This window comes from Larus michahellis, chromosome 6 (assembly GCF_964199755.1).
Source record: "Larus michahellis chromosome 6, bLarMic1.1, whole genome shotgun sequence".
NCBI classification, from domain to species: Eukaryota; Metazoa; Chordata; class Aves; order Charadriiformes; family Laridae; genus Larus; species Larus michahellis.
In genome coordinates this window covers 22,486,067-22,513,826 of record NC_133901.1, presented here as the reverse complement: position 1 = coordinate 22,513,826, position 27,760 = coordinate 22,486,067, and the positions used below count along the sequence as shown (strand labels likewise).

The window sequence follows — 27,760 nt, the reverse complement described above, 5'->3', positions numbered from 1 at the left end:
CCATGGCACATGTGTGAAGGATCACAGTCTGCTTTGGAAAAGGAATTAAATTCAGCAAATTAATCTTTCATCAGAAATATTTCTCTGCAATTTATGAATAAGTTTGTATACATATATAGCTACATGATCTGTAAAATATGGTCAAATCGTAATGACAGCTAAGAAAAAGAGGATCCCAGAGGTTTTTGCCAGGTACTGAGCCACACATAGGATAAAATTAGAGTGGATGAGCCTTCAAGTGAAAGCTGACATAGGAGGGAGGCAAGAACAGGAACTTCAGCAAGAAAACTGAATATTTCGATTCAGAAAATTTTCTTCAAAGACGACTGCCATCTGTGTAAGTCCCTGCAGCAGAGCCACAGGCCAGTGGCCAGAAAGATACATATTATCTATTCAGAAATTTATTTAATAATTCTGCCAGCCAGAAAACCTGACTTCTATAGAGACTTCCAGGAATCCTGAGTACAATTACCTTTCATTTTTAGTGAATAACACTCATTCACACTGGTCCTTGTAGCAGTCATTTCAGTCTGAGTCCTGCCAAACTTAACACACAGTTGGCTTTCCTGAAACAGAAGTGTAGAGTCGTGCGTATTTAAACTTCACTGCTCAAAGCATCTTGCTGTGTGTGGTACAGGATGGAGGAAGGGCAATAAACAACAGCAGACAATGGAGAAAACAGGCCTAAAAGTGCCTTTGACTACAGAAACCACAGGAGGAAGTCTGGCATGTTAAAATATTTCCCCATTACTGCTTGCTGAAATAAACGAGAGCATCGGTGACAGTGTTCTTTCCTCATTATCTGCTCCTATTTCTGACGAGAACATCCCCAAACTGCATAGTAGGCAAAACCCCTGTTGTGTGCCAGGAACTTGGAGCTGCTAATGAATGCTGATATAGGAGAAGTGCTCCAGTAATTTTTTCATGTAAATGGGATCGACAGTCGGTCAGAGACAAACATGAAAAGGAAGGCAGACATTTAAAGAGAATGATTTAGTGAGATAATTTGTATGATATTTTATTCCTTTCACATACTAAAAGAAAAGCCTCTGAAAAATACAAATGAAAGAGGAGACTGCAACAGTCTGTGTCTGGGAGGCTACAAGACACTGTATAGGAAGGTGACATTTGAATCAATTAGATAACCATCATATGAGATAGCTAGCTTTTCAGCTGAGTTTCAGTGCATGAGAGCACTGCTTTTCCCCCCCCCCCTTTCCTTCCCCTGCCCCCCAAGTCTAATATATGAAAGAGGAAAAAATAAGGTTCGGGGCATGTCAGTCTCACTCAAGACTGCCACAGTAAAGTGGTGGGAATTGCATACTATGAGCCCTGTCTTAAGTCAATACCTAGTCAGATCCTCATCTGGTACAGATTACTTAAGCCCATCGAGGTCATCATAACAGGACATTGACATGAGTGGGCAACTTTGTCCTGTATTATGTCCCCTGATGGGTAGAACAGATTTTTAACCTCTGATTTGCCATTCAGTAGATAGAGGGTTTCTGAGATCACCTTCTGCACTGTAGCTATGCTCCCCAGTGTGCAGCAACTGCAGGTACTCAGTCTAAACCAACCCAAACGTGGACCAAGTACCAAAGGAAGGATGTAGTTGGGTAAATCAGTTTCATAATTAGAGGTATTTATAAAAGGCCACCTGAAAAGGGGTATGTTTAAAACCAAGATTCTGATTTGCCTTCTTCTCTAATTAATACTATTTATTGTGAAAATTGGTGTCTGTTTTTATGAGAATTGCTTCCCTAGATTTATAGAGAAGGAAATGTCATTGCAATACTGCATTAACATTCTGCAAGATTTCCTGTTCGTATGTGTAATCAAACCATTTTTTCCAAACAAAAACTTGCACAAAGTAGCTGAAGGTTAGTATTTAGTGCTTCAAAATGTACAAGCCTCCTTGAAAATGGGAAGGTGACTAGTTCTTGATTGTGTTTCTCCTATCTGTAGCATAATACAAAATTCAAAGTTATTCTGATTAGAATTTTTAATGATCAGAATAATTGCCTTTAGCTGCCTTATACTTAATGTCTATGTTCTGCATCAATATGCAGGTGAACTAAGTACCAAACTCCCTCATGCTTTGAAATGATTGCAGCCCTTAATGTATAAGAGCCTGTTCCTGAGAGATACTGAGTGCCTTTGCTTTTGTTGACTGCAATGTGTGTTCAAAGAGCTTAGAGCCTCTCAAGAACTACCTCCGAATCTCACTGGATCAGGACCTGAAAACATTCAAAATAAGTCACAGAAGAAAGCAGTCTCAGAATATGACCTGTGTGAGCCCTGCAGGGGTCCATTCATTACGGATTCTATTAAATGAAGTGCCTGCTTCAATAGACAGAAAGTTGAAATCAAATCAATCTATGAACAATTTATTTCAAATTCCAGTGCCCCCAAGGACTGCAGCATTTTCCCCTAGGAGAAGGCTCTTTCCTCCCTTCTTCACAAACTCCCTATCTCACAAAGCATTTCCTGGTTTCAATGCCTCATTTACCCTTATCCTGCTTCATTTTCTAGGGAAACAGCCCTGAGGGACAGGAACAGCCCTTGGGATCGCAGAGGCTACACTCCAAACCCTTGTTCTGCCTGGTTTGGACTGACAGTTTGACCCTGGGTGGCCAGAGTCCAAGATGAAGGCCATGTTCCTGAGGCTGTTTCAGCTGTCCTGTGGATGTCTTGAGTTTCCTAGTGGATACAAATGAGCATTCATTGAGCACGGAGCTGAACCTCAGTGTCCCATCTTCAACTGCATCTGGAGCTGTGCCCTCTCTTTCTCTGGGTTTAAATAATAAATATTATTTGTATAAAGTAGTAGAGTTCTGACAGAAGAGAGAAAAAACATGCAAGAGTAGTTTATAGGATGAGTGGATACTTACTGGGATATGCAAAACAGGTCTAGTTTCCCAGTCAGACTCAGCCAGAGCAATGTGGGCTAATTAGAAACTAAATGAAGTTCTAGTGGTCAGAGGTATTGGCTGTCCTGCACTTAATATCCCGTCAGGGCTGAGGACCGATTTTCCCTAAAAATGTTATTAAAATCAAGACTTCCACGAAATGTTTTCATTTCAACTCATCAGCTTTCTCTCATGGGAAAAAAAAAGCCTTGTCAGAGTATTCACCATTAGTTCTGCTTATCAAGCTGAATTTGCAAGCCTTGTTCAGGGTTTGGAGATTGATGAAGGTGATGGTTAAGTTACTTAGGTTTTCATAAGGCCAGCAGATCTTTTTTGCGTACCGATGGCTCTGATGCTGAAACCACCAGGGCCCTGTAATACATGAAGGTGTTTGGTTTTTTTTCATTCAGTGCCACTCATGCTTCCTTTCCCCTTAGCCAAATAAAAAACTTAGGTCTTTTTATAGATCCTGTTGTGTGACCAGTTAAAGTGACATTCACAATGGAGTGTGAATCCCATTCTCTTCTCTTATTTGTATTACTAAAAAAACCTTCATTGTGCTGGTATAAATGTGTGCAGACTCAACAGCTGCATTGACCTCTAAGCTGAAGGCTGTGTCTAAGCTCAGAAAGCCTGCTCAGTCTCAAAATGATTGAAAGTTGGGAATATATATGGGAAAACATCCCGTATATATTTTCTGTTTGTATCATGTTCACTTTTGGCTACTGCTAAAGACAGGACGTTGACCTAGATGAGCTGATATGGGCAGTCTTATGTTCTTACAGTCTGTGGGTGACCACATCCGTCAGTTCACAGGAACAAAATCAGGGAAGTCAGCAGTGGGATGGACATTTACTGAGATGCCGAAACAGAAACTCATCACATTTATGGAGACCTAGCTATTGCAGATTCCCCTTTAGTAGGATGAGCAGAATTATCTAACCACATATTTCTTAGTTCCTCGGTGCACATGCTGGAGAGGACCTAAAATTAGCCATCTTCATTGCAGTATGTCTCCTGTCTTTTGAGCATCTTTAAAGACCCTGTAAAGCAAAAATGTCCCAGGTTTTAAAAGGGCATGGCTTTGGTGATATCAAGAGATCTCTAGTGATTTATGTGAAATGCAGATCTGGTACTACCTTTAAAAAAAACCAAAACAAACAACCAAACTGTGGAAAAAAAATTTTCTGTGGCAGGTAACATCTTGTTTTGTCCTCTAATGAATTACGCAGTGTGCAAGACTCAGATAAATTGACAACAGTTAGATATTGTTGAAATGACAATTGTTATAACTGATCAGGGTGTGAGTACAAACAGAAGTCTAATCTTATCTAATCTTTTCCTAATCTTAGAGTATAGGTGAAGATCTAAAGCAGAAGAAAAAACTGAGACCTCAAACATCTTTATATATTTGCAGTTATCAAAAGTAACTTTTGCAGAGTATTAAAAATCTAAAACTATTGTTCTTGAAATTGTTTTACAGATTTAGTTGTTTTTTCTTAAAAAACTGAAGAGGCATGTGCAGAAGTGAATAAGAAAATTCTCATAAATAACTGAATTCTATCTGTTAATAATAAATGAGAGCTGAAACTAGGCTGTATCTGTGTTATGCAGATGGTATGGTTTTGCCATTTTTATTAAAAATCAAAATGTGCAAATTACAAATATGTACAGAGACAATCTCGCAAAGGATATTAAAAATCCTTGTGAATGTTTCTGGCATGAGAAAACTTTAAAAAAAATGCTTTTACCCTGAGCAATAATGACAGTTTAACTTTAAAGCAATGGATATCTGAGTGAATAATCTGGTATTGCATTCAGAGAAAGTGAATAGGAGAATAAGAGGTGAATAGGAGGGGGTGATTATTTACTATTTCTCACAATATTGAATACAAAGAAAAGAACAACGATATAATCTGGTATCAGATTTAACTACTAAAAGAAAGTACCTTTTATGCACACCAGATAATTAAATCTTGGAGCTCATCACCATAGTACAGGCAAGATATAATGAGTTAAAAAAAATTTTTTAAATTAGCAATTGGTAGCCTTCAGTCATCATGGTGTAGTGCAGAAATCTTCTTTCCAGTGGATGGCAAAACCTCCCTAATGAGGGAAGGATCACACTTGGACTGCCCTGGTTTTTACACTCTTTTTGAAGTCTTCACAGCTGGCATCTGTTGGAGGTAGGATGTTGAATTTGAAAGTTCTTCAGTCTTCTAATCCATAAGCACTTGTTTACATATCCTGGGGACCTGGATATGACAGTAAATTTTTCAGTGTGTGTTTAAGAATGGTACTCTATTTGCCTATATGGGAATACAGCATGCCCGTGAGTGGGTGCGGAATCTATAGAAAGTCCACAGATAAAGGTATTTCAGTGGTTGCACCTCATCCTGTCACTGAAGGCGCCTTTGCTGTGTCTCAACTTTGTGACAGGAGCAGAGCAAGTGGTGTTCCGTTCTTCTGTGCACCTGGATTTTCTGCTGCAGAAAACCTAGGTACGTGGGCAGAGAATTGGTGATGGTGCCCTGTTAGTTTCCAAATTGGTTACTCAGATACCTTCTCTGCAGTCTGAGACACAGCTAGTTCACAGGGCCAGGAACCAGGACTGTTGAGCTACTGTGAAGTGCTTCTCCTTAGTGTTGATTTAGTCTCACTATACAGCAGTGGCAGCTTGGGCACTGGCTCCGTTTGTGACTGCTGCTTACTTGCTGAATGAGTTTCATCAGTTTGGCTTTGCGCTTCCAGGTTGGTTTCTTTGCCATGCTTTTCCTGCTTTGGCTATTCAGGGTATGCAAGATTTGTCCATTCCCTGTCTAGAAGACACAAGCTTGTATTAAGAAGGCTTTTTGTCATGGTTTAACCCAGCTGACACCTAAGCACCACACAGCTGCTCACTTGCTCTCCCCCAGTGGGGTGGGGGAGAGAATCAGGAGAATAAAAGTGAGAAAACTCGTGGGTTGAGATAAAGACAGTTTAGTAAGTAAAGCAAAAGCTAAGCACGCAAGCAAAGCAAACCAAAGAATTCATTCACCACTTTCCGTCGGCAGGCAGGTGTTCAGCTGTCTCCAGGAAAGCAGGGCTCCATCATGCGTAATGGTGACTTGGTGACTTGGGAAGACAAAACGCCCCCTTCCTCCTTCTTCCCCCAGATTTATATGCTGAGCAAGTTGTCATATGGTATGGAATATCCCTTTGGCCAGTTTGGGTCAGCTGCCCTTGCTGTGTCCCCTCCCAGCTTCTTAGGTCCCCCCGCCCCCACCTTCTTGTTAGCAGGCCAGTATGAGAGGCTGAAAAGTCCTTGACTACTTAGCAACAACTAAAATATTAGTGTGTTATCAACATGATTCTCATCCTAAATGCAAAGCTATACCAGATGCTAGTAAGAAAATTAACTCTATCCCAACCAAAACCAGGACAATTTTTTTTAACCTTCAACGCAGTTCATTAGCTTGGGTTTGGTACAATGGTCAGTTTGAAGCGTGCAGTGTGTTCACTAACATCCCTCTGAAAAATACCGCCTGCATATGCACTCACAGAGGAGGCTGTTGAGGGTGGAGTCCCTTCTGCTCTACATGTTTGTACTGTGCCTCCTACAATGGGCCTTACGTTGTTACAGCCTGCACACGCTACTACTTACATGTAATGAATAATAAAAATTAAGAATTGATATTTTTTAAGGGAAAGCCACTGTCTCTTCTTAGTATCCATTTTTTCATTTCCCAGCCCAAGCAGCATGTTGAACTGTGATACACTGGATTCATCATCTTTTTTCTATTAGGCTTGTGAAAGCTTTACTAAATTTCCATTCCAAGAATTAGACTAAATGCAAATGCAGAGCTCTCCATGGAATTATAATATATTTAATCCTATAAAGTAATGCAAAAGATAGCAATGCCATTGATGCTATTTTTAGGGACACAGCCGAAAAGTCTATAAATTTTAGAGATGTTATCAAACATCAGAGGAATTTTACAAGTGACACTAGTGCGTATGTTCATTTCCCAATATTTTTGTGGGACTAATTCTAACAACTGCTCAAAATGTCTCGATTCAGCAGCCATTTAATTTTTCTCCTGTATCCCCCAACTGTATTGATTTTGTGGATGCTTTCAGGGTTTTCAGCCTCTCTGTATTATCTTTGCTACTTCATAAACAGTGGGAGACTTCTCATTTTGCCTGCTGTACTGATGGAAAATGCTTAGCTTGCCTTATGGTCACTGTTGCTGTTGTCCATGTATTGAGGTTGTTGTGTGGAGGTGTACAGTAGAGGATCACCATCTTTCCTGACCCTGATTTTATGGCATACTTTAGAGTTATACATGTCCCTGATCTGTAGCAGAGCACAGTAGTCATGAATTTCTCTCCTTCTCCTCTTGCAGATTTTTGGGGAACACAGCAATGACCTGCCCTACAAGGGAATGTCTGCAGGTGAATTTAGACTCCAGTGATGCACCGTGGTGGCTCACAGATTAGGGGAGGAACCATAGTGCATTGAGGGAAATTTTTTTTCAACTAATTTTATTGCTTAGTTTGTCTTTCATTGCCCAGGAATAGTTCTGGATTTTAAAATCCTGAAACTTGAGGGTTTGGGGGATTTATTGTTGTTTGAATGGAACGCATCTGCAAACCTGAATAGGCAAACGAAAACCTTGAATCTGCACCTTGAAATTCTAATCTGAGTCTGACTCTAATTTTAATTTTCATTTTACGTTGATTTCTAATTTACTGTTTCATAGGAGTGGTAGAATTCGTAGGGCTTTCCAGGGATTAGCAAGAAAAACATTTTTATGCTCTCTGCTTTAGTTCTCTATCTGCAGTGCATTACTCCTTTTCTTTAGAAGTAATGTCTTTCCTGCACCTTGGCCACACTCTGAGGGGGTCAGCCTGCAACCAGCAAGGGTATTTCATTCTCCTGACTAGTGCTGGTCCCAGATTTATACATGCAAGATGCAAAAAGCTCTAGGCAATTTAAGAAATTACCCAAGTATTATTTTATGATGGGACAATGCCCAGGTGTTTGTTTGGGTTAGAATGGGCTAAGGGAAGAAGCAATGAGATTGTTATTCTGAGTGTAAAAAGCAGATTTATAACTGTTGAAAAAGGAGGTCGGAGAGAGATGTGAATGGAAAGCAACAAAACCTTGTTGAAGATTCTGAGCTTAGATCTTGCATAGGACGCACATTCTTGTGTTGCTGCTGCTGGATTGAAAGGCAGCTGGCTCTTCCGCTTGGCCTTTGGTAGAGTCAGCAGAGCAGAGCCTAGAAAGGAAGGTCTGCTGAGGAAAAATAAGGTCTTCCACAGAATTATACATTGCATGTTATTCATGTTTTGGATCTCAGTTATTCACAGGTATGTGTACATCCATAAATGCTTTATACACATCCTAATTTGCAATAAGAAAGTTTGCATATTGCTAGTACTTAGTGCTTATGATAATTAAGGTTCTTATTGCCCAGTGTTAAAAGTATCCTATTAATCCTGTATTCTTGGCTACATTTCAGTCTTGGCAATTATGCTATCTATGCTTATGTAAAAAGTCCTAGCTGGTGTCATATCATCTGGTGTCTTGTTCTCCTACTGTTCCTGACAAACTACTTATATAGCGTTAATATTAAGCACCTTGTATGTAAACTGGTCATTTGCAGTTGGTAGATAGCTACTCTGGAAGAGGTCATGATTATAAACGAAGTGTGTGCTCTGGAGGAAGAAGGTAGTTTCATAAAGAGTTAACTTCCTGAAGATTCTGAATTTAGATCAATGTTCAGATCTAAAGTTAAGCTTTTTATAAATCCTGCTATTACTGAGATCCATGTCTCTTCTACAGGAATTCAGACCTAGAAGACCATTTCCATAAAAATCTAGGTCATATTCTTGAAAACTACCTATGCAATTAAGGTCTTAATTTGCACAGAAGCAGTTTTGAAATTTTGTCCATTGTTCCCTTTAAAGCACTGAAACAATGTTCTCATCAATGCTCTGTAAGCCAAGACTAAGATAGTTGTGGTTTGCATAGTGTAATATCTTTGCTAACAGAAATGGGTAGGAAAATGAGCACGTAACTTTCTCCAGGACAGAATTGGTTTTGATGCTTCTTCTGTATATAGATTTGTTATGATGGGCCATTAAGGATTAGAAAAAATGAGACTCTAGTTGTTACTCTTAGGTTGTCATTCAAAACAATTAGGATTATTGAAGTGTTGCTTACTTTATTATTTTTGTCTCGGTATCTTCAAATATAGTAATTTTTTTTGACTGAAAGCTGAATCTATAGTTATCTTTACTAATGAAATGTGACAAACTAACCGGAAGAGTTTGTATTTTCAAAATGTGTAGCTGATACAGAATCTCCTTTGAAAGGCTGTTACGTACACCACTGGGATATGCATGGCTATGTATCTCTAAAACTGTTATCCTTTTTCCAGCTCCCCAAGACTAGGAAATTATTTTTGTGATCTGTAGTATTATATAGTCTGATATTCTGTCATGTTATCAGAGATTATGCATAGCTGCTGCCCACTGTCATCACCAGCACAGTAAATTAGATCCACAGTGGATGATTTTGTATGTGTGTATGAATGTGTATACACACATATATTCAGCTAGTTTGCATATGCGTGTGTGTGTATATCTGTATGTATGTACACAGTTAGAAACTGTGGTGTTTGTCAGGGTGGTTTGTCAGTGTGAAGCATTTTTAACACATGAAAGCAAAGTGAAATTATTATTGCCATAAATCTGCAGTATCAATCTGTTCTATTACGATTTATTGCTATAAATCTGCATTGACTATGCTATTATAATAAATTTTGTGTGATTTTTTTCAAGTGTTTACGTGGTATACTTTAAGAGATAATAATGTGATCTTCACAACATATTAAACTTTCGCTGGATATTTCTTCAGAAGAAGCTGTTATCAGAGGACTTTTAAGTTTTTAAATCCTTTTCTGCTTCAAAAAAATCTGATACTTCAAAATAGCAATCAAGAACTTCACACTAGAACTCATGAGTCATGTTCAAATCCTATTAGTTCCCCTAATATGACTCTGATTTACCGATTAAAAATCACACTGTTTTTTGCATTCCCCATTTAATTGAGAACGGTATGAGATGCCAGAATTTTTTATTATGAAGCAAATAACTTCAAGCTACATTTGATGGAAAATATAGTCTGCCCTGCTGCAAAATACCATAGATCTGAATTCATCCCAGCTATGGCAAATGAAATGTGGGGAGTCTGCTTAGGTAATTTTGAATATTAACAATTAGTAAATTTTGTAGAAATTCTTTTGAGGTGATAAGGATTTGCTGGAAGTGACTTTGGTAATAGTGAACAGATAAAATGGAACGTTATTACAGAACATCTCTTCTGGCAGCTTAATATTTATTTTTCTGTGTTGAATACCATAATGTCTTTTTACTCTTGTGTCACCATAATAAAACTTCTCTATTCTTAGGTATCCTCTAGAGTGATAATGCTATAAGATTATAAAATCATTTCTTGCCCTGTGTCACAGTTTACTGCCATTTCATCTGTCCAATTAGGGGTCAGGACTTTAATGTGGGACACAGAATCAAAGCAAACAGAACAAGGAACACCTTCAAAAATGTTTGCTTAGCTTGTTTTTTGCAGTTTGTGAATGGGAATGAGCAAGTAGAAGCAGGAAACTTCCCAAGGCACGTTTTCCGCTCAATAAAGACGATGGGACCATACCCACATGGCATTCTGATGGTCGCCAAACAATTGAGGCTGATGCTGTAAACCCAGGGTTAACTTTCATGGCCACCTTCAAAGCAATGAGAAATACCTTTGCTGTGTTTTGCTTGAGAATCTGATTTGACAGACTCTGGAGTCTGAACCTTTGTCCCTGGATCCATGTTTGTGCTTCTGAGCAAAATGCAGTTTTGCACTAGAAAGCATTACTGATGCCAGTGGATTTGATCTCAGTTGTTTTAGTTACTGGATGGTAATAAAAATTCCTGCCATATGAGGCAACTGTAACATTATGTAAACTAGATATGTACAGTGTCTTAAATTTATGGTGACAACTTAAGGACACAAAATCCAAGGAGCAGTGTGTACGCTGTGTAAATGCAACATGTGGAAAATGAAAACACTAGTATTTTGAGAGTCATAATTTTTTTAGATCATAAGGAAACCACCTCCATCCTTTTGGGCTTAGATATATTTGGACATAGAGTGGTACACATTTTATGCTTCTGGATTTTGCACGGTCTTCCATTAGAATTTTTGCAACGCTCCATCATTTTGATGAAATATGAACATGTGTGTGTGTAACTTCATTCTGTGCTTTATTGTTTTCTGGTAGAAAATGTCAAATTGATTTATGGTGCTTTTTAACAAAAAGGAATGTTATAGCTATTATGACTATCTTCTTTAAACTGCTGCATAATATATTTTGCCCCATTAGCTAGCTTGTTATTGTTTTTGTAGGTGCAGCATGCCTTTTAGAAATACTTAAGAGATCTCAAGTGATGTGAAATAACAGTGCATCCCTAGATGACATATCCATAAGGTTAGCCTACCTCACTGTCATGCTTTGAAATGGTTTCACATTTTTTTTGGTCTTAATAACTCTGGGTTTGTTTGTCAGATGACAAACATGTCAGAGTTGTTTGGGGTTTTTTTTTCCAATTTTAAAACATTTTCAGTAAAGCCAATTCTGATTTCAAAAATTTCCAAATGTAAAGCAAGAAAAAATTAACAGTCAAAAACTCTTCTTCAACAACAGTTTATTTAACCCTGGGAATTTTTTCAAATTACAGCAAAATGGAGAATTACTCTCAATGCCCAAATTTCCCATAATTTGTTTTCATTTCCTGATTCACTTATTTGGCAATATTCATGGTAGCCGTTAGATATCTAGTAACTCAGTAAAAATGAGATTTTCATGTTTCTCTGATGACAACTGATTTGTGCTTGGGACCATAAAAATATCCCTTATGAAGTCACAGACAGATCAGACATATGGCATTGGTAAAGAATCACAGCTACGGTTGTAAGAGACTGGTTTTTTTTTGCTATATTCCACAGAAAAAGATACATTCTTCAAACAATGGATGAGGAACCACTTGAAATAAAGAACTGGGCAAATCTCTGCATTTTGTTTGTTCCTGCTTTGCAGCAGAGCTTCTGTGTAAAGTCTTCCCTAGACGATCTTAGCTCACTCCCTACTGCTGGTTTACTAGAAGGTATATGCATTGTGTCTAAGATTCTGATCCCACTCAAGATTTTTGCATTTATGTAATGAAATTTTCATGGGTAGACCCAAAGAAGCTACTGTAATTAGTATTACGAAATATATACACAGCCAGAAACAGGAAATCTAAGTCATGCTAGTTTACCAGAAGCAAGCAATCATTTGCAAGCAATTCATGCATGCATGGACTTTTTGTTCAAGCTCTGAATCGGTGCACTTGTGAATCCAATGGCTGAATATAACTGTCGTTAAGTTCCTTGATGGAGAAAGTGATCACCTCTAAAAGCTAGGGTCACTTTTGCCAACCTATATCATCAAACAAGTGTTTGAGGAAGGGAAAAAAACCCTATGGCTGCTTTGAAAAGTCTCAAAACAGAAAATGTCAAAACAGCATGGTTGAAGTGCACTTTAATGAATGTGAATAATACAAACCCCATTTCTGTAGACAGGCTTTTCAGCTGAATAGTCTCTTCAGTCTACTGCATTTCATTTTGTTAGCTTATCACTGACATTTTAACCAATCCTTCCCAGGGTCCATCTGGTGATCCATCTGTCTTCAGCATCTACAGTTCACTATGTGACAAATGACGTATAGACTATTAAAGAATAACAATTAGTTACAACATGGAACATAAAGGTTACATAAATTGAACCCTTCTATTAACAAACAGTGTCACAACAAGGCAAGAGGAATTCAGCAAGTCAGACAGTAAAAGTATATTTTATACCACGGAGCAAAACATATTTAGGTCAAATGATTTACTGTGAATTTTTTTCTACCCCTCAGGTCTTTTGAACAACAGATGTTGGCTGTACAGTGTTTTGGTTATGCAGAACCTTTTTAGTACAGCAGTGTTCATTATAAAGGTCAGATTTACAGGCAAAGGAAAATATTCAAATTATTCACCAACCAAACATTTTTCATTCACCATACGTTACTTTAGGATAATCACCTTGAAGCAGGGAAATTATAAGACCCTTCTCATTTAAAAAAGCATAGCAAATTTCCTGTACAGCCATAGTGTGAGCTTAAAACTTTTTCCACCTCTTCTGGCTCAAAGTAATCTCTCCCCTGATACAGGGAGGTTGTGTATGGTCTGTGTCAAGTTGCCTGAGACCAAAAGAGGAAAGAGTTAGCAACTGAACTTTTTTCATTTGACTCCTGAATCTCTCTACAAAGTATGAGTATATATCTATGTACAGGGAGAACAGAACATGGAGGAAGGCCACAGCACTCCATCTGTCAGACAAGTGGTGGAGAAATTGCCCAGGGTAGGCTATCAGCAAAAAGCAGTACAAGAAGAACGGTGACATAAGATTGAAAAAGATGAAAAAGAAAACAAGGGAAAGCAGGAGAAGGATGACGTTTTTACATGACACTGTCTTTGCATCAGCACGGTTTAGTAGCTCAGCAAGTCTATTATTTCAGTTATTTCATGCCAAAACATGGCATCTGTCCAAATTCCTTGCATGCTATTGATACATTCTGGTAGGTGCAGCTTTCCCACCTGTTGGCTCCCTTTAAAAGAATATTGAATGCTTAATGAGTACCTCTTCTGACCTGGTAAAATGTGACTGGACTTTGCAAGTACAGCCCCACTGTAATAGATCTTGGGAAGCAGAAGGAGAGGACAAATCACATCCATACACTTGCAGAGTTACTATGTTTTTTTCATATTTTTAAGACCTCTTCTGGCACAGATTCTCTACTTTTTTTTTAATTTTTGTCATTCAGAACACCACAAGGAATTGGAAAAGAGATGTAGTCTTAATAGATGAGACTATCTTTTCTCTTCTGACTCTCATTCTGGCCCCTTTTTCTTTTTGAAGAGACATAGGCTCAGCTATTGCCCCCTTAATTTCTCTCTTCCCCTCTCTTGTAGCTCACCTCATCACCGTCTTCTCTGTTAAGCTTCATCTTCTTGTTACGTGACCTGATGACATGTAGAGAGAATGCATGGAGCTACTTACATTTAAGTACTCTGTTCTTAAAATTATTATTTCCTGATGGGAAAGAAGGGTGGTTACTGCCCTGAGTTCTAGGCAGAGAAGAGTTTTAACCTAAGCTTTCAGAGATTAAATTATATTTCTTATTATTATTGTTGTTGTTGTTGTTAAGAAGAAACATGTTTAAACCCTGTTCTTTGATTTATCCTATGGGCAATAACAGGCACTTTTCCTGCCCTGCTAAATGCATGAAGTGAAAATAGTTGCACAACCTAACTCATGTTTGTTACTGGTCACTGGGATTGTATATTACGGGTGTATCATACAGGTTTTTGACTCTTTCAGGGCTTGGCAAACCACCCCAGAATATGTGACTGTTGCTTAACCAAGATTGTTGTGGTGAATTAATATGCCCTAGGGGAAGCACAGATATGACTCTAAAGAGATATGGAGCACATACAAGGTCGCAGTGATGTGTTGAGAAGCATAAAGGAGTAGTGACCTGAGAAGACCAGGTCATACATATTTAGGGGAAAGGCTATGAGGGACAAAACTAAGGAAGTATTACATGGTAATCACAAAATTGCCATGTTCATTTCTCCTTTGGTGTCAGGCAGAAATGAACAATTGGGGAGAAGTCATATATGTTTTTTCTTTCCTATGAGGAAAGAGGGGGTGAGATGACCTGAAAGGCAGAAGGAGACGTAGGCATGAGCGCCTTCTTGGTAACGGAGGTATTGCCCCACAGAGCAGGAGGCAGCATGGCACCTGCACTGGATGAAAGTTAGAGCTGTCTGGGGGACGGAGGAGAATGAGAGTTTCTGTCACACTGTTGTCACATCTCTATTTTGAATTACTTCTGAGGATTAACCCTTTCTCAGTCCCAGCAATGAGAACATCAGGTTTGTAAGTAAGCTTGTAGCTCTCAGCCCATAGAAGCAGCCCTCTAATTATCCTGAAGCCTCCGATTGTCCTGAAACAAATTCCCCTCAAAATTTTTCATTATGATATAACATGCTAAGACACTTGGTTCACCTGCAGCTAGGATGTTTCAGTTATCTATTGGCTCTGTTTAAGACATTAAGAGTGTCGAAGATTATATGCCTCATCCTGTGTTGTCAAAAAGGCTTGAAAATAGAAAGCAACATACTCCTCGCATGCTGATTGCTGGGGTCAGTTTATAGGACTTTACATTGTGTCTATGTGCCTTGAATAAAATAAGTATGTACTAGGCATGCCGCAAATATCACACTTCTAATTCAAACCTGAACTAGTCCGCTAAACCTTTGAGTTGTGGTAAAATGACAAAAGAGGAAAAGATTAATTTTGAAAGTGAAAATGTGATTAAAAGTTGCTTCCATGGCCACCCATGCAAACATTTAGGCCTTGTCTAAGTGGTACCAGCCCCAGCTGCGTTGGAGGAAGTCAGTTTGGCTGGTGCTCGCTTGTGGAGCAGAGCTCTGGATAGGAGTCAAATAATGGAGAAGGCGTGAGGAGGAGGTCCTTTTGTGTGCGGAGTGACACTTAATGTTTTTATTGGTAATCGGGTAAAGAGGATGAGTGGAAAGGTGACAACATTTTCTAATGATGCAAAATTAAGTTAATCCAGGGTGGGGATTGAGGGAATCTTAAAGAATGCTGATGGCCCTGGCAGAGTGATAGGGATTGAAAATCAGTACTGATGCACATGAAACTATGTGAATTATTGGAAAATTGCACAATCTTTTTCATGGTAAAATTTATCAAAGCACCTTGCTATGCTGCAAAATGTCCAACAACAGTAATACCTGTTGCTCATGGGGTACAAGTGACAAGGAATATGTTCTCTGCAATAAATGCCGATAAGACTTGTGCCAAGTGACAGATATCCCAGTAGTGAACTTCATTATGTTAGAATTTTCCCGTCCCCTTTCCTGTTCTACAATATTTGAGGAAAGTAAAATCAGCACTCTCCGCTGCAGAGATGGCCTCATTCTACTGGTGTGTGAAATGATCTGTCTTAGTCTGCTTTGTGCATCTGTAAAATGTGTAACCACTCTTGAATCCTTTATGATGAAAGACATTCTTGAAAGGCAAGGTAAAGCAGTAATATAATCTACCAGACTGTAGGGAAAATCATAATCGTGCCTAAAAGTTTTCAATAATAATAATATTGCTATCACTATTTTTAAATACCAAATTGAAATATTAAAAGGGTGAGTGTAGTTTTTAGGATTTACCAAGCCCATATATGTCTATCCGAATGTAAAGTTGATTGCTGGTTCCAACAAAAACTATTGAAAGCCTTTGTACTTTTAAGTGAATTACAGTGAATTACATGGCAGTATAAGTACTGGTGAAATACTTTACTCGTGTATTCAGTTTCTATAGTTGATAGTTGACATAACATTTGTTTTCTCTTTGTTGATTTTTTTAACAACCTAATGCAGAGTGCCTAAATGTTGCACTTAATTTATTTTTCTGCTTGAATGATGAATGCCAATTTGTCTTGAGGCAACAATTTCACTGTACTATCAGCTAGTATTCCTCTCTCAGCAACAAATGCAGAAAGAAAATATGCAGTAACATTAAGAAAAATTACCACTCTTACAAGAAAAGTTTTAGAATAAAACTTCAAAGCGTCGAATTTGCTGTAATAGCTTCTTCATCTATTTGAAAAAAATTATTAGACCTTACATTTCATGAATGAGATTTTTTTTTTTTGAGATTATGCTCTTTGAGAATAGAGGGTGCGCCTTCTAGCATTGTTCTCAGTCTTGAACACTAAAGCAAAACAAATTAATACTTACTATGTATACCCTGCAATGATTCCTGTGCAGTCACGCTCAATCTAGTTCGATTCAGTGGGGTTAGGTACCAGTGGCACTGATGACCCGATTGTGGGAGGGGTTGATGCAGTAAGCTGTGCCAGGCAGGGCTGAATGTAGTCCTTCTCTTCTGCCCCTCGCAGACCCGTGCTTTCTACCCAGAGTACCAGATTATCTCCTGTGCCCTGAAACGCCCATTGCTGCGGCTGCGTTGCTGTCGGTAACGAAGCCAACTACTGCTTGCATCTCTACACCCCCTGCAGTTATCCTGCTCAACTGCAGCACAGGCATGGGTTCGCCTTCTTTGTTAGTCTAATGAACTTCTGCGTAGTTCAGCAAGTGCAAGAAACAAGTGTCATTGTGACTGGACCGTCAACTCTATCAATTGCCAAACAAAGTCCACAGCAAGTCTGATTGTCTGTGTCTGCGCAAGGAATTCAAAGGCTGTGCGGTTGTGAAGACTGCAGTGCATGGTCTGTGAACAGGGCTAGAGCAGAGCAGCTTCGGCTACCCCTCCCTACCCCACTGCTTTCAGGTACTGCTGGACTGTAAAAGGAGATGCTCAGAATTTGCATCAGGATCCTCATAAATCAAGGCCTGTGTTACCTGTGCCTGGTCCAAAACTAACCATTGCAGAGCTGCTAGACTTTTGTTCCACTTCAGCAATGCCCTTGATAAGAAGGTTAGGCTGTACTGTTTTATTTTTTTTTTCTTTGTTGCCTGTAAGGGTGCCCAACTGATAGTCTTAAAGAATAAAATCCTCCTTTCAGTCACAAAGCAGATAACTGCCTGTGAAATGGCAGTGCAGGTCTCAGTCTTGACCTACAAAGAGATGAAGGAATACCAAAGGCTGTAATGTTTTCAGTTCATACTTAGACGAGACTGCCATCCAAGATACTAAGTGCATCTGGCAATGATGTCATATTGCAGACAACCTGCCCTCCTTCAGATAGACGGAAATTTCTCCATGTATTTTTGCAGCTGACAGAACATCTCTAGGATATTATGGAAGTTTTAAATTTGCACTTGTTTTTTACTTGGAGCAAAAGGCTTTTTTTCCTACAGAAAGATAAGATTCCTTTCACAAAAATATGATTTGAAGCAATGAAATACTATATTTTTTAATAACTTGAAATGTGTCTCTAAAAGGTTGAATCCTTCAAATTAATAATGTTAGAAAATGAAGCAGTAGAACTTTCAACAAAACTGTATTTTCTGAGGAGAAAAATAGAAGCACTTCTTTTGGTTTGTGGGGGTCTTTTTGCCAGCACTGTTTACTTAGAAAACCCTTAAGAAGTTAGTGGTGTTCGGCAGGATCACTATTTTGGTGCTGAGTAGAGAAGGAAGTCTGGACTGATATTAAAGCAGCAGCTATTCCTGGCCATTGCTGATCTGAGGTAGATTCAAGCTGACAAAATAAAGATGAAATGCCATGGGCTGTCATATCGCCTGGTATTGTCCACTGAATGACAGGCCGGGTAAGGGAGTACCAGTTTTCCTTGCAATTCCAAGTCACTCCTGTTCCAATGCTCTGCTCCAGCCTGATGACACCGGTTCCTCTAACTTAGGAAGATGCTGATTTCCTTTAATGGTTTAAAATAGATTCTGTACTGTCTGGGTTAAGCCAGCTATCAACACTGTCCCCCCCGTATTTCCCTTTATTTTACATGGCCTTATGGTTTGTATTTTTTAATTAACTCAAATGTTTGCTGCAGATTCAATACTCCATTTTCACAGAGCTTGTTGCCACAGAACCTCTTCTTTCAGGCAACTTTCATATGCTGTAATCGGGTAGAAATGTTGACTATCTTTCCAGTTGCAGAAATAGAACATCAAATATCGTATTTAAACAAAACCAGATCTCCCAGTGAAGGACTCTGTCTACAGTAGAGGTATTTGTACCAGTCAAGATACAAGTATTACTGTATAAAACAGTCCTGAAGACAGTTCATTTATTTTATTCCTAAATACTTCCAGTCATTTGAAAGCTTTTTCCTTGATGTCGGTTGATCTTGCCACTTAGACAATTTCAGGAGTGCTCGAGACAGTTTTTTCCTGGATCAGCTTTGACAGCATGTCCAAGCAATTTTTTAAACTAACAATACTAAATAAATAGCATGGGGTTTGGTCATTCTTTCAGGCTCATCTCTATCTGCATCTCTTTTCTAATCACATCAAAAGGCCTTCTAGGTGTCTTGCTTTATAATATTGCAAATAGTAAGCTTCAGATTCAAGAAGTGAATAGGAACCTTACGTGAGGGATGTACGTGGTATTGCATTTGGTAGAGCTGACTGACTGCAGTGCACAGTGATTTGTGAACAAAGCCACCAGGTCACATTATTTGTTTCCTGCAAGTATTCAGCACTATCCTGGTACTCGTGGAAGTGCTCAGAAATCCCTTACCATTCATAAGCAGGAAAGCCATCATCTTACTTGCTTTCATTCTGTCTTTGCCCGTACTGCACGGTTGATTTGCTCCTTTTCTTGGTAAAAACACCTACAGGATCTGACCTCGAATTCCCAGGGTTCTGTGTTTGTCAGCAGGGAGCTACCTTCAATATAAGAGGGAAAACCTGTTTCTCTGTCAGTTTGCTTCAAGCTCAGTAGCAAGGCTCTGTTGCTACAAGGACTGGTCGTCTTTTGCGTGTTTGTACGCTGGGTAACAGTGGGGTCCCCATCAAGGGCTGGAGCTCTTAGATGTTATTGTAACAGAAATAATGTGAGAAATAATAGCTGTGCCAGCAGGGAACCAAACAGGAGCTCGGCAGGGAGTCTTTCGTCAGCCCAGGTCCCCTTTTAAAGATGGGGGTAAGCTAGCTGTGCAAATTAGCTTGTCCAGCTTCTGGTACAGAGAGGACAAAATGGGTTTATCTAGGTTTTGCCTGCTGGTGTTAATCACTGTGCAATGGGATGTTTCCTGTGGCCTTCACAAACACTGAGTAACATTGCTATGTGTGTGGTACAGCTGCACGTGAAAGTGAATTCCCAATAAAGCTACGTTGCAAGGGCTTTACAGATCTGTCCTGATGATGCCAAGAGTGTTGCTGTATTGAGATTGCCTTCCTAAGTGAATTATTTGTTATTTTATGTTGAAAAGGTTCTGTAACTTAAAGGGGGTGAAAAAAGGGATACTGCACATTTGAGTATAAAGCATAAGTGGAAAAATATTCTATTGAAAGACTAATATGCCAGCAGCGGCCTCTGTTTAAAGGTAGGGCAAATAGATCCTGCAGACCTCATAGATGCTTTGAGACTTTCTGTCCTGGCAGAAGGGAAGGGTGCTTGAAGAGCACAGACTGTACTTACAGACTTTTAAACCAAATGGTCTGCTGTTGCCTACGTTCTTGCTGAGTAGATGATAGCTTGAAGACTGCCTTTTCATGCCTTTATATGCTTATTTATATGGTTAAAGATCTTAAAGTGTTGAGATTTCCATGTACAAAGAGAAAAACCAAACAAAATCTTTCTGCATTGGAGTGAAACTTACTATTACTCAATTTCCTGGAAACAAAAGTTCTAAGGGGAGTAGAATAGTGTTTAAAAACAACTGACCAGCTTCCCTTTGCATCTCTGAGCTTTGGCTGCTTGCCTGGTGGGCTAATAAGAAGCTCAGAGTTAAAAAGATTTTGATGAGACTGATTCAGCCACAGCTTCTAGGCCCTGGCACTTCTCAGCCTGTGAGAAGCTGAACTGGCAAGAGACTGAGCTTTGAAGAGTCAACAAAATTGACTCGGCTCCTCAAAACTCTTCTGTTTTGACAAACCTTCATTTTTCAAAAGAAGAATGTGCCGTCAGAAAATTCACAAGTGTGCTTTGGGGAAGGGGAGGAGGGAGAAAGAGGTTTAGTTTTTTCCTTCTGCCTTCAAAAGCAATAGGCCAGAAAGATGTTCTCATTGTGTAAGCAGGGACTGAGTCATGGGGAATTGGATTAAAAAAATTATTAAAAAAGGGAGCAGTGAAGGTTGTCAGTGTGGTGTACTCTGCAGATGTGATTTGTCTGTTATACGTTGGCTGCTTATTTCTGGGTTAAGATGGAAAGCTTGCTGGACTAGAGGCTTCTTTTCTTCTGTGCATGTCCAGCCCCTACTACAAAAGAGCCGGGTGCTGACGGGAGTCTCTGGGCAGGTTCTGCTGCATCCCATGTCCCTGCCTTGGTTGCCAGTGGCCAGGCTTTGCCAGTGCCCATCTGAACCCTCAACGAAAGCCTGAAGGGGACCGCCTTGTTCGTAGGCCCAGTAGAAGTGGGTTCAGGATGCAAACTCTACCAATTACAGGCCTGGTAGTGGTCGTACATTTGTTCGCTGCATGGAAATTTGTGCCTACATCTGGGGCTAAGGATTTTTAAAAACTACTTAATTACACGGAGACGGCTTTCTTTAATGAATTGACTGGTTAAGAGGCCCAGTGATTTAATAGTTAGAATTATAACCCGTACAAGGTAATACACAAGGCTCTAACTAAATTCAGCAAGTTACTGTCGCTGTTGATGAGTTGGTACAAACAGAAGGGATGTGTGGCCATCATCTGATCCAACTCTTGGATCACAGCAGGCCAGTTCCATCCAAGTCAAAAAGAACTAGCAATTTCATGAGGTAACTTTCTCACTAAGGTACGTATTCATAATTTTCAGCACATGGGGAGGCTCAGGTGGAATGTGAAACTTTATCAAACTTTCATTTATGTCCATAGAGTGAACATATGCAATGTGTACATTTAATTTTCTATAATATTAACTGCAGGAATTATCCATTTATAAATACAAAATTATCAATTAAATTGAAGGCAGCAATAAACAGTAGGATCCTCAAGAAAATACTGCCACTACTGAGTACTTACTTGAAGTATTGGAAGTGTTTTGTGATACATGACAAATACTCTGTCTCTTTCATGCTTTTGCTAATCTCACCATTAGCTTTCTTTTTTACTTTACATTAAATTTTAAGGAACTTTAGGTTATTACAGCTGCATTGTAACAAAGCAGATTATAAACTACGCACAGAATTAAACTTAATCTGTAATAGCATATGGTTAATATGGGGTTCAGGCGTAGTGGGTGTGAAAGAGAAGTGAATTTCAGCCAGCATGTGTTTATCAAGCATTTTCATTGCCAGCTATTTGAAATTCATTTTTTGCCATTTGGAAATGTTAACATTGTAATTCTTATGTTTTTCCAGACACAAAGAGCAAACAGATACTTTCTATGTGAAGTAGGTTTATTTGATTAAGAGAACAACAAGCCAAACACAAAAAAGTCCCCTTGACAGAATGCCCTGGTATGGCATTCTTCTAATAGTCTGTGCTGTGGTTTGCTCTGCCCCACAAATAAAGATTGTCCTGAAATGTGCATGGGAAAAGGAGCTTTCCCATTGCTGTTGCTGCCGGCCCCATTGCTCCCTCAAGACGACAGGCACCATGCAGAGTGGGTGAACGTGGGTAGCAGTTTTCGCACTAGTTTGGAGGATGCAGCCCAGGATGTGCTGCCGGCAGCCATGTGGAAACTGGTCAAGGAGAGCCCCGAGAAGGGATTAGCAGTGGGAGAGCCTCGGAGGGTGCCGTGGCAGTAGCACTGGGGGAGTGACGTGGCTGATGGGAGGGACTTGTGAACCCTGTGGCGCTTGGGGAGCAGCAGGGCGATGGGAGAGCTCCCAGGGGCGCAGGTCCAGCGTGGTCCAGCTGTGCAGGGAGGCCAGCGGGTCTCCCATTGGACAACTGTGTGCTTATCTGGGAACACGTAACATGGGTTTCGTAGCATGTTGGCTTTGTTACACAGACCCAGGTTTCTTTTACAATAAAAATAGCTTTTAATATGCTCTTTATATCTCATTCTTAAGATTATTTGCTGAAAAAAAAAAATAATGCAAGCGTAATATAGCAGAAGTGGGGTTCTGCCTATTTGCATAACAAAATGTTGTTAGTTTTCATATTTCAACAGATAAAATGTGATACATCGAATTTCCCATATCACACATCAAATTCATACTTTATTTTTCCAAATATTGTTTATATTGAAGCTTTCTCTTTAAAGAACGTCATATGGTTGTAATTATTATGCATAACTATTGACAAAAATTACTGGGCTTTGTGCTTTGTTTTTAAATCACGGTTCCTTAAACTTAAAAATGCAGCCACTAGGGGTTTTTTTTGTTCCTTTAAGATGAGCGATACAGCACATTTTCCAGCGCTGGCAGTATTTTCTGAGATATGGGTCAAGCTGAAGGTGGATCTGAGTCAAATGGGAGAGGACGGGGTGGGTGGTGGGGGTGGCAGCCGCTGTTGCCATGGGGACGGGAGCCCCTCGCAGGGCGCTGCGGGGAGGTAAACAAGTCACTCATCTGATTAGGAAGGCAGATTTGATGGAGCTGCTCCTCAGACCGAGCCAGCTACACTGGCATCGTACATCTCTGTCTGAAAAATTAGGATCCACTTACCTTCTTTTCCAATAAAAAAGATGAAGTTGTTCAGTGTCCGGCTGGCAATTTAGCCAAAAGCAGCAATGCAAGGTGAATGGGAGTGTCTGACCTCAGTGTGTCCTTTAGTGGGACTTGGAGTATTCCTCCTCTTGTTTATCAAATTTCCATTCACTTACACACGAGTTTAAAAAAAAAAAAAAAAAAAAGATGACTCAAAATAGAAATGGCACTGAAAGCAAAGAGGTCTATGGAAAAAGCTCACTGACTTACGTCAGTTTGGATTTATTTTTAGATCTGTAAAGTATTTCTTGTCTTTCTGCCTTGTGTCAATGTCAGCAAACCTCCATGAGATGTCCCAGCTCTGGTTCCTGTTAGTTATTAGCATTAAGATAGGAGCATTAGGAAGAATTTGGGTTGTGATACTGTGTCGTGCGATGCTGTCATTGTCTGAGAGAGTCAGAGATCCTGCAAATACATCTCCTATTAGTCTTCCAAAACTATTTTCATGTGCCAGACAGATTAATGCTAATACTTGAGCAATGAGAAAACTAAATCTCTGAAACCACACATTCAGCTTCTAAGGTGTCTGCAGGTTCTTATTACGTCTTAGCATATTATGTCAGCTCCAAGTTGACACCTGGAGTGTGCCCCCAGAATTGTCATTGCACCAGACAGCACTATGTTGCTTATTGCATACATGTTCTGTATTTATAGACATTTCCTAAGGTGGATTAGTAGTTACTGTGAACAGATAGAAAAATATGGTAACTTCTCAGTTCTGACAAATATATGCCGTGGGCCAACAGCATCTGCAGCTCCTATACTGCGGTGATTTGGCTCTTCAGAAATCCAGAGAGACAGAGTGAGATCAAAGAGCATGCTTTGATTTAGCTCTAGTTCAAAAACCAAAATGGCACACCAAGCCTGCGTCCTACAGCAGCGAAGTCTGTGATCTGGTTATCAGCCTGTACTCGACAAATGCATACCCTGAGAAACAAATCCGTCATTCTGTAGTCGTAGGGGAAGACAGAAGGCAGAACCTCTTCCCCATGCTAGCAGAAGTGTGGGACGTTGCCAGTGCAGCATGCAGGATGTCTTTCATTTAAATCATAAATCGGTTTAAGCACCAAGGGCTTCACCAGGTCTGGGTACTGAAGTAGTAAGAAAACTGGAGCGGATCCTGGAGGTGAAGAAGTTCCACCCCCAGTCATTGCAGGCTCGTCACTGCTTTCTAGGAACTCAGCAAGCTCTTAATACTGGGAGTTTGGGTCTGCTGTGCCTATAGGGAGGCTGTTCCTTGTAGAATGTCATTCCTCTGGTTAAAAACCTTCTGTTGACATCCAGTTTTCAGTTTATTCAGGGAAAGCTCTCACTGCTTTATTCTTGTGCCAGCATCTTCTATTTTCACACAAAGAGATCTTTCCCCTTCCTGGCGTTCATCCCTGTGATGTATTTATAGACACTAATGGGCTTCTATCCATTCTCAGCTTTCATTTGTTAGCAGAAGCAAGTCAAGCTTCACCAGCCCCTTCATTTGAGCAAAATTACAGAGAGTATTGTAGTCAAAGCTGTTCAGTGTTGTGTATTCTTCCCTCAAGCAGTACCTGCATGCTTTTAATGAAGTAGATGATGTGATGTCTCTTTGTTACTTTCACAGGTGTCACTGTGGCAGCTTGTTGTCATCTTACATTCAAATTGTATGCCCATATTCTTCCCAGTCACTTTAACGCTGATGAGCTCCTATTTTATATCCTGAGGATTTTTTTATTAGGCCATTATGACCTGATGTTTTATGATACTGAATTTCATTCTGTTTCTATTACTCTAATTCTTTCTGTCTAACCTTCCAATCTTCTTCTGATGCTGATACAGCCTAAATTTGTGTCACTGGCAGATTTCATTAGTATGCTTTTTGTGGTAAGTTCAATGAAAATATTAAATAAAATTTCAGTATAGCTCATTGTCATCTCCTATTTATCTATTTCCCTTGCTCTCTTACAATTAGTTTTTCATCCCTCACCTTCTTCATCTCAGCTAATGAACTCACATGTGGTGCTCTACTGAACTCCAGACAGTCTAGATCTTTCTTTGGGTTAGAAAATCAGTTATCTTATCAAAGAAACCTAGATGAAGACAAACTAATCTGATATGGCCTGTCATTTCTTGTCCAATCCACTCAGAATGTGGGGCTGGAAATAACTTGGTTCTGCCAGTTTCATTTTCTCAGTGCAGTATGTTCATTTGAGCTTTATTTCCATATAACTCCTGGTCATTTCTATACCCTAGTTCCTTAGACAATCTGCTTTGACTCCTATATTGTTTTCCATTTGGGCCATGCTCTATTTTCTTTTCTTTCTACACTGTGTTTTTTGAATTAGCTTAATACCAAACTCTTGCTGTGGCAAATAGTGTGGTATAGTTGACACGTTGATTTATATAGTCCAGGATGATGCCTTTTCCTAGTCTTCATGGTGTGGAGTATAAACTCCATGTGAGTATAAACAGCCATATGTGAGCTGAAGATGATGATAACAGGTCACCACAAAAGCAGTTGAGCACCATCAAAGAGTACAGAGTTTTTTACTTTCAGATGAAGATCAGAGTCAAAGGTTCAGCCACAGGCAAATACCCTATTAGAGACGGGAAGACAAGATACGCCATTTGCTGTGATTTATGTGAGACACGATGGCAGGCAGGGGAGCATCCAGCCATCTCTCCCCCTTCAGCCTTACTGACTGTGGTCCTTTAACCTATTATGGCTTTGGGTCCATAGTAGGAGGCTTCAGTTGCCATACTCCGCAGCATAAACAGTGGACACTCTCAGTGGACAGTCAGGGCAAGATTTGGAAGAAGAATATTATAAGAAAAAAATCTGGAATTTCTTCCTCTTTCCCCTCAAAAAACCCCAGTTGTAATAATAAAAAAGGCGGGGCTGTGACTGGGGGTGAGGGAGGGTATGGAAATAGCCGTAAATTTATCTACTAATAGTGAGACTTCAGGGAGTAACAAAGGAGCCAGGCATTCAGTATGTTAAAGATAATAAACTGGTGGGTGCCTGCTCCCTTTTGAAATTTTCTGCTAGAAGAGATCAACATCATCTCCAGACCGATGAGCTCTGGAATAAGCCCGCCCCGCAGTGCAGCAGAGATACCCAGTCCTGGAGTGCCTGCACATTTTGGTTGTTTGCTATGCCTTCCAGAATTGTTCTTGAACATGCCAAGAGCTTTTTTGAGTCCCTTTTCCTCACCTTTAATTCTTACATTTTTAGAAGGAAGAAAGAGGGAAGGCACTCGGCGCTCCAGTTGTGATGTACCTTGAGACCCTCCATAAAAAGCAGTGTAAAATTAAAAGAACGGGATTGATGTGGACTACATCACAGCCTTCAATTCGTCACCATGTCCGCAGCAAGTTTCACAGCATTGCTAAAGTAAGGAAATTTCTCAGTGAGTCCCTCACAAACAGACATTTATACGGAATAACTTTATCACTAACGATTTTGGAGAAGTCTGTTTCACCTGGAATAAATTTGACCCAATAACTTTGAATCTCTAAAGTATTAAATGCCAATTTCTCTTCTATCTATTAGATCTTATCTAAAATGTTTATTATAGACTGTCTTTGATACATTACTATTGGCTCAAAGAAGAATAATTCAATAGTTGTTACAGAACAACCATTTATATTCTTACCTTAACAGCCATCATAGTTTTGGTTTATAATCCCTGTTTTCATGGATGTTTCATGGCTTTATCATTTGGCTTTAAAATGTTCCAGGCTGAAACTTGGCATAAGGACTCAGCTAGGTGTGTTTTGTTTTTTTTTTTAATTTCAGAACTGCCATATAATAAAGAAACCCAAAAAAAACCCACAACCCCACCAAACCCAAAAAACTTTTAAAGAAGCTTTTTTGGGTCCATAATATGAATTAATGCCACTGGGTCTTTAACATGTCAGATGCATTTCATTACTAACAGGTTTACTGCATGGTGCATTATTATATTTTCAGGACATATTACATGCATTTCTGTCACAAAGCATGGGATAAAAATATTCTGGGCTCACTTCTGTGTGATGTTAAAGTAACTGCTTGGTTGTTGTGATGAAAAGCTGTTGTGAAGCTGACAGTCATGGGAAGATAATTCCAGATGCTCGAGAGTCTCCAGATGGCAGGGACATCAAGGAAGCTTGCACACTTCATAGCTTGAGCGCTGTGGCTGGCATCAGGGTGTGTGTTGCTAACCTCACATTTCTGCAGATATGTGCAGCCACAAGCCAGTGTTAGCCACACAGTAGAGCTGCTCCACTGCTGACAAGTGGCTTAAAACCTGTCAGTGTGCAAAAGCAGATTATTCTTCATTTACCTTCTTTCTTCCTTTCTGTCTCCTGCAGGTTTCACTTCCTGCTTTGTAGCAGGAACAGAAGATTGCAAACAGTATCTGGAGTGCAGAAAATTGTTTGAAAA

General features: G+C 39.6%; 1 long non-coding RNA gene across 2 annotated transcripts; it reads right to left on the bottom strand.

Annotated features, from left to right (window-relative positions):
* Positions 1-4,509: 4,509 nt before the first annotated feature.
* Positions 4,510-23,478, bottom strand: LOC141744948 (uncharacterized). Of its 2 annotated transcripts, none has more exons than XR_012587630.1 (4): positions 23,317-23,478; positions 12,566-12,706; positions 8,055-8,173; positions 4,510-5,728 (listed from the first exon to the last, which is right to left on the bottom strand). It is a non-coding gene; the product is annotated as an uncharacterized LOC141744948 (long non-coding RNA). The 2 variants fall into 2 exon arrangements; XR_012587629.1 differs by having other exon boundaries at positions 12,566-12,729; positions 23,317-23,474.
* Between the last annotated feature and the right edge of the window lie 4,282 nt (positions 23,479-27,760).